Below are 13,742 nucleotides of genomic sequence, written 5' to 3' on the forward strand. Positions count from 1 at the left end.
TCATATAATTTTCATGTTTGAAGGGAATGCCTTGTAGTAACCTTCATTTATAACCTACAAAATTTATTAATTTCTCAGGTATTTTGCTTGGATTTTGTTTAATTTTAATTTTTTAAAGATTTTATTTATTTATTCATGAGAGATACAGAGAGAGAGAGAAAGGCAGAGACACAGGCAGAGGGAGAAGCTTGCTCCAGGATCATGCCCTGAGCCGAAGGCCGTCACTCAACTGTTGAGCCACCCAGGCATCTGAGGGCCACCCAGGCGTCCCTGGATTTTGTTTTAAATCTATCATCTTTCTTCTTTCTTATGAATAAATAAAAAGATAATTTCTTTCATAATTAAAAAAGTGTTTTCTTAGAGAAAACACTACTAAGTTAAAAAAAAATTCCTAACTTGCCCATTCAAGAACATTTTGATGTGCCTCTACATTTTGTTTGAAACAGTATGTATGGTAAGGCTGATAGGTAAGCAGGTGTTGATAATACAAGTACTAAATATGTATAGGAAAATATACTATTACTTTGCATTCAAGAACAATCATACTTAAAATTTAATTGTGTGTTCCATATGGTCATATAGATTTCTAACTTCTTCGTAATATATATGTAATTTCATGATATATATATGTATAATGTTATATATATGTGTGTGTATATAAACAGTTTACATTTTGTAGTATACAAATTGACTTCCAGTAGGCTATAAACATTTTCACAAAGATTTTCCAAAGTCCACTATTTAATCATAACAGGGCACCTGGTAGTCTCATTTGGTTAAGCATAGGACTCTTGATTTCAGTTCAAGTCATAATCTCAGGGTTGTGAGATTGAGCCCCATGTTGGGTTCTATGCCCAGTTTAAGATTCTCTCCTCCTTTCCCTCTGCCCTTTCCCTATTTGCATGCACTTTTTTAAGGAAAAAAAAATAATTTAAGAATTTAATCATAACAATTATTCCTTTAAATAGTGTAAATAAGTGACATATATGTAAATAAAGTAATAGTGTAAGTAAATGGTACACTAAAAGTACTCAAAATTAAATACACAAAAAGAAAAAAAAATCTTTGGCCAGTGGTCCATTTACTATGAATTAAATGACTCCAAAAATCTCGATAGTTTTTTTTTTTTGAGGATAACTATCATTTTTTAATTCTTTTAAAATGGATTTTGAAGCTATGGTGTTCTTTCAAAAGTGAAGAGCACACAAACACACAAATCAGTCAATTTTATTAGCTAAGGAATTTTCTAATGCCTGAACTGCCCTAGAAATTAACCTATTGTCAACAAATACACATCAGTGCTATCTAACTGAAATTTCCACCTGAGTTAGTTGATTAGTGCTAGTTAAATTAGTCTATCCATTTTCTTCATGTTGGCAGGCACATTTTCCTACGTGCCATGCCATGTAATTGACAGACTTGGTTGATGGAACAATGAGCAATCACTCCTCTTAGCATTTCTTTAGCCTGAGGCATCATTTTCCATCCTCGTGCTTTTTTCCATTTTTTGGCCACCTAACCTGGCTTTCCAATATTCTCATGATGTTCACTAATAATAATACCAGGAGAAGTTTGGAACCCTCTGACTACATTCCCTTTTCTCAGGAGAGTACTAATGATTTATACACCATGTTCCTGGAAGGATTGGACAAGAGAGGAAATGGAATGCCATTTGTTTCAAATCACCATTGATCAGGTAATTCCAGTATTAAGGTCTCTTCAACCCTAGTTGGGAAGGAGAAATCTTAGGTGTAGTGAAGTGTCTGAAAAAATAATAAGTACTCAACAAATACATTGCTAAATCACAGATCAATTAGGTCAATTTGAAAATAATCAGTGTTCTCTTGAGAAAGACCTTTTCAAAACCAATGATACTTAAACACTATCCAATTTGGATAACTTTGACAAAAAGGCCAAGGTCTATCATAAATTATCCTTCTGTGTTAGTAAGAAGGGATGCTACAATAAGTAGCAGGCATCCAAATCTCAATTAGGCTTCTGTGCTTGACTTGCCTTGTGATTGAGAGTTTGGAAACCTCCATAGAGAAAGAAAAATGGCTTATGTAATTTCCATTGGCCTTCACTACAGCTACATAGGTTGTCAACTAAATCAACTTGTAGTTGGCAGCAGCTGGGACCAGTAGTGGATTTCCTGTACTCAGACCCATGTGTCATGTTAGAACAATGAAATTAGGGAACAATATATACCTGTAATCATAACAGTCTTTTACCTTAAAGGAACACACAGCCCTCTATTATGTCCCTGAAAGTATTTACAAATGACTTGAGTTGGAACAGATAATTCCTTCTACAAAATGCAATGAATACTATTTCATCATGTCTTGTACGATCTTACAACCTTCAAAAGAGCTAATGTCCAATGGTTGGTTGGTTTTATGCTTTTGCTGGCCAACTCATATTTTTTAAGTCTAATAATTTTCAGGAGCAGTTGCTGAAATTTCAGAGCATAAAATATTCGAGATAAGAAAAGAAAGATAAAGGCCTGAAAAGAACTTTTCCAAGGAACATATATTGTCTATTTGACCAGGGACATCTAGCCAATGTGACACAAAAGAAAAATGCTCCATATTAGTGTATTGTTTCAAGGCATATATAATCATAATGTCACATCTAACTCCCTTTTGCCTGATCTTGACATGTTAGCAATGTTCCAGTCAATAAGTTATTGAAAGGCTATTTCATTACCTGAGTTAGCTTCAGAGATGGAGTAGCTTCCTATATTTTGGGAGGAACATGAGAGATTGGAGGACATTAATTTGGTGAAGAAACATTCATCCAAGTTCTTCCAACAAAATGGGCAATGCACCATGTCATTACCTATTGCCCGAAAAAGATAAAAAATCTCTAAAATGACACTTCTTCCACTTCAACAGTCTAACTCTCAACAAATTATACTGCTATAAAAAGAATAACTAATTATGCTTCCACTAGGTACTATAAAGTGTCCAATTATGGGTCTAATTAGAAGGGAAGGGCATAAAGTAATGGCCTTTATTTAGAAATGTTGTTATTCTCAGGACACCTTCTAAAGTGGTTTCTGTGTTTTGTTTTATGTATTGCATTTATTCTACCTTTCTGTACTTGCTCAGATTTATCTCAATAGGACAAACATCTGTCACATCTTGCATATTGCTTTAATTTGATTGTCCCTGACCCCTTAGGCAAATATAGACAGGTGGAAAACATACTGGCTATTTCACACAACATCTGTAGTCACTTTAGCCAGTCTTTTTTATGGCTTATCACAGCATGAGAGGGCTGCAGAAACCAAGCAGTAGCAGGGAGAGAGAACCAGGTGGAATTCCACCCTCTATTAGCTTGAGCAACTCTGTACCACTAGCATTTATAAATGCTGGCTGAGGAGAACAGCCGCCTGGTTGCTGCTCTAGTCCTAGAGCAAGTCCCAAGAGTTAGGGGAAAAGAGAGAAAAGGTTAAAAAAAAAAAGACGGGTAAACTTTTTAATTAAGTAATTATCTTTATTCTGTAACTCCAACCAAAGAGTTTAATAAATGGCCAAACACACAATCACACACTCATGCACACACTCACATGCACATTCATACACAAAATGTCTTCAGCAGCAATTTGATGTGATTAATGAGGCTGCTCTGGCACATCTTGAGGATAGCATATTAGTCACAGTTAATGACTCCTGCATAGCCTACTCAAAGAGCAATATATCCTTATTAAATGTCCCTAGCATAGAATGGGTAAAGACCTTAAAACATCCTATGGTCAATGACCCTATCTCCAATACTAGCAAAGGGACACACCCTGAAATAGGACTGATAGATTTATTATTATTATTATTATTATATTTAAGCAAGACACAACAAAACAGGGATATAGATTCTCCAAAATGTCCTTCATGACAGTTCTAGCCTATAATCATTATTTAAGTCAAAAAATCTTTTCTTGCAAATGAGTTCTTACTTTAATCCAAGTCAATTTCCTCTTGCTTTGACAACAATGGAGATAGAGAAAAATTGCCCAGATATCCTCATATATACACTTAATATACTTGGAGATGGTTATTAAATCATCCTTCTGCTTTCTTTGCTATAATCTAAAGTTAACTTCTTTCTCACTAGAATCAATTCCCATCTTTTAAAATAAGTGTGTTTTATTATTACTTAAAAATTTTTCCTGGGTGCTTGCTTCGGCAGCACATATACTAAAATTGGAACGATACAGAGAAGATTAGCATGGCCCCTGTGCAAGGATGACACGCAAATTCGTGAAGCGTTCCATATTTTTAAATAAAAATTAAAAAAAATTTTTTCCTGGATCACCCACTAATATTTTCAAAATGTGGGAAGGAGACAACCTGGGAGATAGTTACTTTGGGTGCCTCTAAAAATCAATATTCTGGGCAGCCCAGGTGGCTCAGCAGTTTAGCGCCACCCTCAGCCCAGGGCATGATACTGGAGACCCGGGATTGAGTCCCACATCGGGCTCCCTGCATGGGGCCTGCTTCTCCCTCTGCCTGTGTCTCTGCCTCTCTCTCTCTGTGTGTCTCTCATGAATAAATAAATAAAATCTTTAAAAAGAAATAAAAATAAAAATGAATATTCTTGGGTACCCCTATCTACTCAATCAGATCTTCAGTTGGGCCCAGAATCTAAATTTTTAACATGAATCTTGGGAGATTCTCGTGCACATTGATGATTAAGCACCAGTAGTCTAATTTCTCTTGACTTAAACCACCCAGATGCCTTTCTCTCCAAGGCACCAAAGATGTATGACTTTTAGTAAATTTCTTAATCAAAGGATGAATATGGGCCCCTCCAATTTATTTAAAATCCTTCTAGCTTTCATCAATTGTTTATCATCCTTCCTTCTGAAAGTATTTCATCTCTTCCTAGAATATCTTTCTAACAATATGAGTACAAAGTGATTTTTTAACTATAAAATGAACTCTCCTTCACCACATCTTAGGTTTAAAGTCTGAACTCATTGTGACTTTGTGTCCTCATGTCAAGCATTATCAGAAGTTAAAGCTTTCTTCCACCAAAGTTTAACTGAATTTCTTCCAATAATTGGCATTATTACCAATGCCTATGCCGGGGTGCAACTCATTTTATTTTTATTTTATTTTTATTTATTCATTTGAGTAAGAGAGCACGAGCCAGCATGAATAGGGGGAGGGGAAGAGGTTATAAGCAGATTCCCCACTGAGTGGGGAGCCTGAAATGGCTCAGTCCCAGGACCCTGAGATCATGACCTGAGCCAAAGTCAGACACTGAACTAGCTGAGCCACCCAGGAACCCTGCAAATCCTTTTTTTTTCTTTTCTTTTTTACAATTTTATTTACTTGAGAGAAAGAGAACAAGCAGTGAGAGAGAGAGAGAGAAGCAGACTCCCTGATAAGCAGGAAGCCAGACGTGGGGCTCAATCGTGGGACTCTAAGGCCATGACCTGAGGGGCAGGCAAACGCTTAACTGACTGAGCCGACGAGGGACCCCTCATTTTCTATTATTAAAAAAAGTTTATGCAGAACAGGATTTGTCCGTTAATGATCTGTCATTGCCTGAAGCAGCATTAATATTATAGAAAAAGAGGACAATATTACTCCAATTTTCTGTGCTTTTCAAAACTAGACATTTTCTTGAAAATCTTTCTAAAGGATTTAAAATCTAGATAGTAAGATGAATTCTTCATTTCTGGTACATCCCACGTTATTTGTTTTTAGAAATTTAGCCAATGGTGATCACCAAATTTAAGCAGCTGCAACATGAACTTTCAAAACATATGTGTCACAACACTCTACCCCATATTTGTGCTTTCCCCCCCAAATTGGGAGTATTTTAATTTTAATTTCCATAGGATGCTACATGTATCAGTTTACATTTGTTGATCCAGTGATCTTTATATAGCCTTGTATCTTCAGAGAGAATAGTGTTTGATTTGACCTGCCAATTAATACACTTTTGCACCTATCTATACTACCTTCCTCAAAACCATTTCACATTGAATCATAGGGTCTCAATTATCTTCTTCAAATTTACTTCCCTATCTGGTCTTCACATGCCATAAACTGTTCTTTTCATTTTATCACTAAAAGTTAAATCTCTGTCTCATTTTCCTCAAACACAGTTGTGTTAATTTCAACACTGGGGCTTTATTTGTTTTGCTCTCTCTGTTGGAATGTCAATAAATATTTATTGAACAAAATCATTAAGAATATGGCCTTTGAAGTCAGAAACAACTAGGATGTGCTCTCATTCTATCACTTGAGAGCGGTGTGATCTTGCATTAGTAATTTAAGCACTCTAAAATTCACTTTTCTCATTTAGAAATAATGGTGATTATCATGTAAATCATTATTAGAGAAGAACATCAAGTAATGTGACATTTTTTCATCATTTGCAAAGTTCCTGGTACAAATGAGTGTTCAATAATTGTTAGATTATTACTATCAGTAGTAATAGTAATAGTAGTGGTAATTGTGACCAATAGTAATAGCAAGATAATCACAGTAATGCACAAAACATATTGCTAGATGCAGGAAATACAGTGGCAAACACAGGAAAGATATTGCTCTTCCTTTTAGAGAATCTACAGTTGATAGAGGAAAAAAGAAAAATAATCCAATACATAGAATAAAGTCTGTAGCACATTTACATAGCCCGCGAGCCTAAACTAGTTTTGCATCTTGAGACACTTCCCTAATGGAATGAGGCTGAGAGATAGGAAAACATTAGAGTTAGTCATGGTAATTACAGGAGGGAAGTAAAGAGAGGGGGGATGCTCAGACAGGAGGAAAAACATGTCTGAGGTCCTGGCAGATTGTAGGAAAATATATAAGCCCTGCAGCTCTGAAGTGTGGCAAACCCAGAAAGTTGAAAGTGTCCAGATATTAATCCAGAAAGTTGGGTAGGATCCAGATCACATGGGATTCTTAGGACTTATAAAAGAATTTGTGTTCTATCCAAAATGATTGTTAAAAAGGAGGTTGAGCAATAGAGTGGCTTGATTGAATCTTTGTTTTTGCAAATTGTATTAGCTTCCTAGGGTTGCTATAACAGATAACTACAGACTGGTTGACATAAGACAACAGGAATGTATTCTTATAGTTCTGGAGGCTGAGAGTCTGAAATCAAGATGTCAGCAGGAGGGTCCGTGGTCTCTCTGAAGGCTCTAGGGAAGGATCCTTTCCTTATTTTTATTTTTTAATTTGAGAGACAGAGACAGAGACAGAGAGAGGGGAAGAGAGCACATTCACGTGGGGGACAAGTAACAGAGCAGAGGGAGAGGGAGAAAGAATCTGAAAGAGACTCTACACTGAGCATGGAGACTGACGCTGGGCTTATTCCCACAATCGATCTTGAGATTACTACTGGAGATGACCACCTGAACAGAAACCAAAAGTCGTATGCTCAACCATTTGAGCTACCCAGGCATCCCTCCTATCTTTTGGTGGTTCCTGGAAATCCTTGGTGTCCTTTGGCTTGTAGATGCATCCAAGCCCTGCCTCTGTCATCTCTCTATTGTCATTCAGTATTCTCTTTGGTTTTTGTTTGTTTAAATTTCCTATTTCTTATGAGAACATTGGTCATTGAATTAGGGCTCATCCCAATCTGATATACTCTCATATTAATTTATTTCCAAATAAGGTCATATTCATAGGTATTGGAGGTTAGCATTTATACATATCTTTTTTGGGAATATAATTCAATCCACAATACTTAGTATGGTAGCAATTTGGAGAGGTGATTCTAAGAGAACAGTTAAAAAATGGAGGAGATATTAACAAGAATTTAGCAATAGTGCAAATGAGCAAGAATGGCGGCCTAAACTAACATTGTTTTAATGGGAAAATAGAGACATAGAGTTACTAAATTGAATTCTAGGAGTAGAATTAACAAGTTCCTTTTTGATAATTATGTTGGGAGGGTGATTAAAGAAGTCTATGGTGATTTATGGTTTCTTGTTTGGGCAAATGGATGACTGGTGACAAAGGAGGGAGAGTAAAGAGTAATTGGTATGTCATGTAACTAAAAGATCCATCATATCTAAGTACATATTCTGTGCCTATGAGGTGCTAGACTACAGATACAGCAGTGAGTCAGACAAATATAGCCCTGCTCTCATGGAGCTTATGGCCTTACCTAGTCATGCAGAAGCTGACTTTAGTAGTAATCCCATGGAATGTTTGGGTCTAAAACACACATCTACTGTAGTCATCAATGTTTTACAACATTGCATCTTCATCTGGTTTCCTATCTGTTGATTCTCTGGCCTGAACACTTACTGGAGCAAAGATTATACAATCTTTTAATGTGGCAATTTTCTATTTCTAATTCATCTGCTTATGAAATATGAAATAACCTTTTGTACCACCTGACTTTTACTGCCTGCATTTCCCTTTTTCCTGTCTACATAAATTCTGACCCTCTCCTCTCCTCACGTGTCTTTCATATCTTTCCTCCCACGTGTCTTTCATATCTTTCCTCCCAGCTAGTCAGTTTGGATAAAAATCTCTTTTGGCCAATGCAATGTGTCCAGTCCTTTTCTTCCAACAATGTGGTCTTGTCCCTGCTTTTGGGTACTTGATGGGTAGGTATATCTCTGTACCAGTGTTCATTGATGCCACAGCTTCAGCACCACATACAGCTATGGCTTTAGGATATTTCCATAGGCCTCACATTTTTTTTTCTGCTTGTTCTTCATTATACACTCCCAGGTTTTTCTAGGTTTCAATATCAACTTATTCATATATTAAACACTTATTGAGTTGCTACTTCATCCCAGTCATGTATGCTCTGGGGAACCAAAGACTAAGGTGAAGTAGTTTAGTATGGAGATACAGACAAGCCAACTGTTACAAAGGTGTGCAGTGAATGCTAAAAGTGAAGCACATATTCTGTTGACCAGTAGATGGGAGACAAGTCAGAGAAGGCTTATCAGGACAGGAGATAAATAAGCTGATATACAGAATTCTAGTAGAAGTTACCATAAGGTGGTTCAATGGAAGGGTGGGGGTGGGAAAGGGGACATTATATTAGGGATAAAAAAAGAGCACAAGAAGGGAAAGTGGCAAATATAAGTGTCACAATGTAAGAGAGAACAGGATCATTCTAAAATTGCAGAAGTGTATGCTGAGTGTGCTGTGAAAAGCAAGTGTAGGGGGAGATAGGATAAAGCAGGTAAGTAGGGGCAAGGTCAATATTTGTATGCTGGTGTTTGTCCTGACTTGATGTCTTATAAAAAGGACTCATTGTCAGTGGTATTTCCTACACTGAATATAAATCCTGACATTTCTACATTCCTTCATTGTTCTTCAACACCACTTCTGCAATTTCCTTTCCTTTAATGTCTCTATACATAATGTGGATAGAGAAGTGGTTTATTAAAAATTTTATTTAAATTCAATTTGCCAACATATAGTACAATACCCAGTAGAGGTGTGTTTTGAAATGTAGGTTCATGTCAGATTATGGGGCTCTATGAATGCTAAATGCCACACTGAAGAATCTGGCAGGCTTCTTCTAGACAATGATAAAATGTAATTTGAATGTTTGAATAGAGTTGCAATAGCTATGTTTTAGAAGGTCGACAAAGTGAGACATTGATTGGTGCAGGTGGAATCAGCAGGGATAGATTGGTTGAAAGCTGTCTCACGTAGTGACTGAGAATATGACACTGTGGGCAGACTTTGTGGGTTTGAATTCATTCCCTCACATACTAAGGATAGGATCAGAGAAAGTCACTTCACTTCTCTGTGCCTAAAAAGGGGTTATAATGGTAATAACTATTTTGAAATATAGTTGTGAGGGCAGCCTCGGTGGTGCAGCGGTGTAGCACTGCCTGCAGCCTGGGGTTTGATCCTGGGGACCATGGATCGAGTCCTACGTCAGGCTCCCTGCATGGAGCCTGCTTCTCCCTCTGCCTGTGCCTCTGCCCCCCCCCCCCGTGTCTCTATGAATAAATAAATAAAATCTTAAAAAAAAAAATTCTCTTTCTCCCTCTGCCCCTCCCCCACCCACTTACATGTTTGTGCGCACGCTCTCTCAAAATAAAATTAAATTAAAAAAAAAGAAATATAGTTGTGAGGATTAAATGAAGCAATATAAGTAAAATACTTATTCTAGTACTAGACACATAGAAGTATTCTTTATTATGTTACCAAAATAGCCCATGATGATAAAGATCCATGGTAGTAAATTAATGATTCTTTTTTTTTTTTTTTTAGAATGGGGGAAGTGCAAAGGGAGAGAGAAATTGGGCTAATGTGGGGCTTGAACTCACAACCATGAAATCATGACCTGAGCCGAAATTATATTCTGACGTTTAAGCAACTGAGCCACCCAGGTGCCCCAGCGATGACTCATTTTTAAAATAAATTATTCAAAGCTGAGTTTATATAGTCACAGTCCGTGTAATTTATATCTGGTGAATTCAAGTAGCTATTAGCTTTAATATGTATTGGTATCTTAGGGCTGCCAAAACAAAGTACCAAAAGCTAGGTGGCTTAGAACAACAAAAAATGATTTCTCTTACTGTTCTGGAAGCTGAAATTTTGAAATCAGCATTGGCAGGGTCATGTTCCTCTGAAACCTGTAGGGGAAGGATTCTTTGCCACTTTCAGCTTTTGCCTAAGACTTTCCTTGGCTTGTGGAAACACAACTGCAATCTTCATTTGATATTCTCCCTAGGTCTCCTTATATTGTCTTCCCTCTATACATATCAGTGTCCAAATCCAGCCTTTTCTTTTTTAATAAGGATACATGTCATATCTCATTCAGGCCCATGCTAATGAAGTCATCTTAACTTGATTATATCTACAGAGACCCTATTTCCAAATAAGTTCACATTCTGAGGTACTAGATATTGGCACTGCAACATATCTTTTGAGGAACAGAATTCAACCCCTCAAAATCGCTTCTGCAATTATTATGGAATGTGAATATTTCGAAAGTTTTGCTGGCGAGGCTGAATTTTAGTAAATAAACAGCATTGTCACTAACCAAAATTAATGCATGGTTTTATTAACATGGGCTTTATTTTCCATATCAGGTCATCCACCTAGAATTAGTAAACAGTACAAGATATCTTTAAATAGAGAAGTAATAAAGAAAATTAATGAATGTATTTTATTTTCTCCTAACAAGAAACAACATAAATTTAATTTGTGATCTATTATTTACATATCAGTGAAACCAGAATACTGCTACAGGAGTTTCAAATGTTATTTGGTAGAAATGAAAAAGAAAAAAAAAAACACTATGATAGAGAAAAATATTAGATCTGCGATGAGTATGGGAATTTTCAATAACAGCTTGCACTTTCGGAGAATTAATCTTGTGAGATGCTTTACCATGAGAAACATGTTTATATCTAATATGACATGTTAGGAAAGAATGGGTGGACTATAAATTCATCACCTTCTTACATACATAGAAAATAACGTAGTGGTACTTGTTCATGAATACCCACATTTTTCACTTTAAAATTCCATTGATGAAAACTGGAGGAGGAAAACAGTAACCAGAAATTGGCAAAATACATTTATAATGATATTTCACACCTAGGGGTCTCATAGTAAATCAGAAAAAAAATGTCTCACTTTTGAATTTGAAAGGTTCATAGAACAAGGAGGGAGTAATTATGTTTTAGATATTTATTAGGACATGTAAACAATGTATAACTGAATCATTGAAAAATAATTTCAGAAATGGGAGTAGTAAGTGCAAAGAGATTAAAGAACCTAAATGAACATAATTCTTTTTATTGTACTACATTGCATTCACACTATATTGATTTTTTTTTTTACATAAGGGAGAAAACTAGAGAAATTGAAAATGATAATGTTAATGGCAGTTTTATCAGATAAGATTCCAGTGTTGCTTCATGAAAAACAAACACCCCCAAAAGGTGATCAATAAATAATTCACAGGAAAAAATTTTTTTGACAAGTTATTAAAACTTATAACTTATACTGAGGATTATTTGAAGAATGATGATAATAAAAAAAAAATATTTCATGAAAGGAATTAGACATAAGTTGGATGAGGAAGTACTATTGGCCTTGCTCCTTCAAATACAAAGAAAGTTTATGAGTCAAATATGCAGTCCTTAGGATGTAGACTAGGAAAAGCTTTCACTGAAGGATTAAATATTGACTGCCAGCAAATTGATTTGATATTATCAGAAAATAGTGTTTATTGGGGGAACAAATAAAAGGCAAAAGAGAGAAGTGAACAAACATTTAATAGGTGTTTACTATAGGAGGCACTTTATAACTGTTATCATACTGAATCTTTATAAGAATTCTCTGAGGTAGGTATTATGCCCATTTGATGTATGAGGCAAAGAAAGCATAAGTAGCCAGCCCATGGTAGTCTAGATGAGTAGGGAAATGAGATTCAAATACTTTCTCAAAGACTGAGTCTTAGTATAGTATAAACAACCTCCAAGAAAAAACATTTTCTGCTAAAACATAGGAAATGTCACATTCTTCATTCAATTACATTTCTGAAGGCTGAAAGGCTTTTGACAACTATTCCCCAAAGCAGAATGTAATTGTTTTAGAAAATACTGGTCCATGCCTTTGGAATAAAGTGGAGTACATTGGCATAGCAAATGACATAGGATAATACACTTTATTTAATGATGGTGACCAGAAAGTGACAGTAGATAATAGTAGCATCTTCATTCTTTATGATATTATTGAAATGGAAATTTCAGGGCAGCCCGGTGGCTCAGCAGTTTAGCGCTGCCTTCAGCCCAGGGCCTGATCCTGGAGACCCGGGATTGAGTCCCACGTCAGGCTCCCTGCATGGAGCCTGCTTCTCCCTCTGCCTGTGTCTCTGCCTCTCTCTCTGTGTCTCTCATTAATAAATAAATAAAATAAGAAATGGCAAGTTCACAAATGTAACCATGACTTTCACAGACTGGGCTGAAATGCTACCTCTGGTGCCTGGGGTGACAGCAGAGGATAGGACAGAAGCCGTTCAGAGAAACTCCTGCATGCAAGTGCTAAAGCCACTCTAACTCTTCCCATAGGTCACAGTTTCCCTTTCGTTGCTGCTTCATGAACTCGACTCCCATAGTGTAGAATTTTCCTCTGAGTCTCATTTCTGTATTCGTTCCCTCTCCCTTAGGTTGGATTTGCCTTTTCTTACTGTGGAATCAGTCCATGAGCTTAGCCTGCTCCTGCTCCATTCCAAAGGTTAAGTGGAAACAATTTGGATAATGCACTTTAAAGAGAAATGACCTTACTCATACCCGCATAATTTTTATGAAAAAGTCTATGTTTTCACTATTATGTATCTGTTAAATGCAAATTTATTGGAACCAAATCAACGAGAGAAGAAATGAAAATAAAGAAATGGCAAATAACACATTAACTATGATTAAATTGTTATCCCAATACTTTGAAGCTGAAAATTCATGGCAAACCTTTTAAGCCAAAAAGCCAATTAGGTGGGAATAGAGATTAAAAAAAAACAAAAAACTTTCACTAGAATTAATAGCAAATGGTTTCTGATCTTAAGCCAAACAATTTAAACACTTACATGGTTTTATATTATATTTTTACATATATAATTGATACAGTGGCCTGTCTCCAAGATATCCTCTCAAGATCCTTGTCTTTGAGTATTTATGCCTACTCATTCATGCCGTTGAATCAGGGCTGATTTGAGTTACCAATAAAACACTGCAGAAGTGACAGCATATGGCTTTTATGGCCAGGTTTAGAGGCATTGTCATTTCT

General features: G+C 36.2%; 1 non-coding gene across 1 annotated transcript; it reads left to right on the top strand.

Annotated features, from left to right (window-relative positions):
* Nucleotides 1-4,172: 4,172 nt before the first annotated feature.
* Nucleotides 4,173-4,279, top strand: LOC121479596. The gene has a single exon (XR_005984758.1). It is a non-coding gene; the product is annotated as a U6 spliceosomal RNA (small nuclear RNA).
* Nucleotides 4,280-13,742: the final 9,463 nt, after the last annotated feature.

This window comes from Vulpes lagopus, chromosome 20 (genome assembly GCF_018345385.1).
Source record: "Vulpes lagopus strain Blue_001 chromosome 20, ASM1834538v1, whole genome shotgun sequence".
NCBI classification, from domain to species: Eukaryota; Metazoa; Chordata; class Mammalia; order Carnivora; family Canidae; genus Vulpes; species Vulpes lagopus.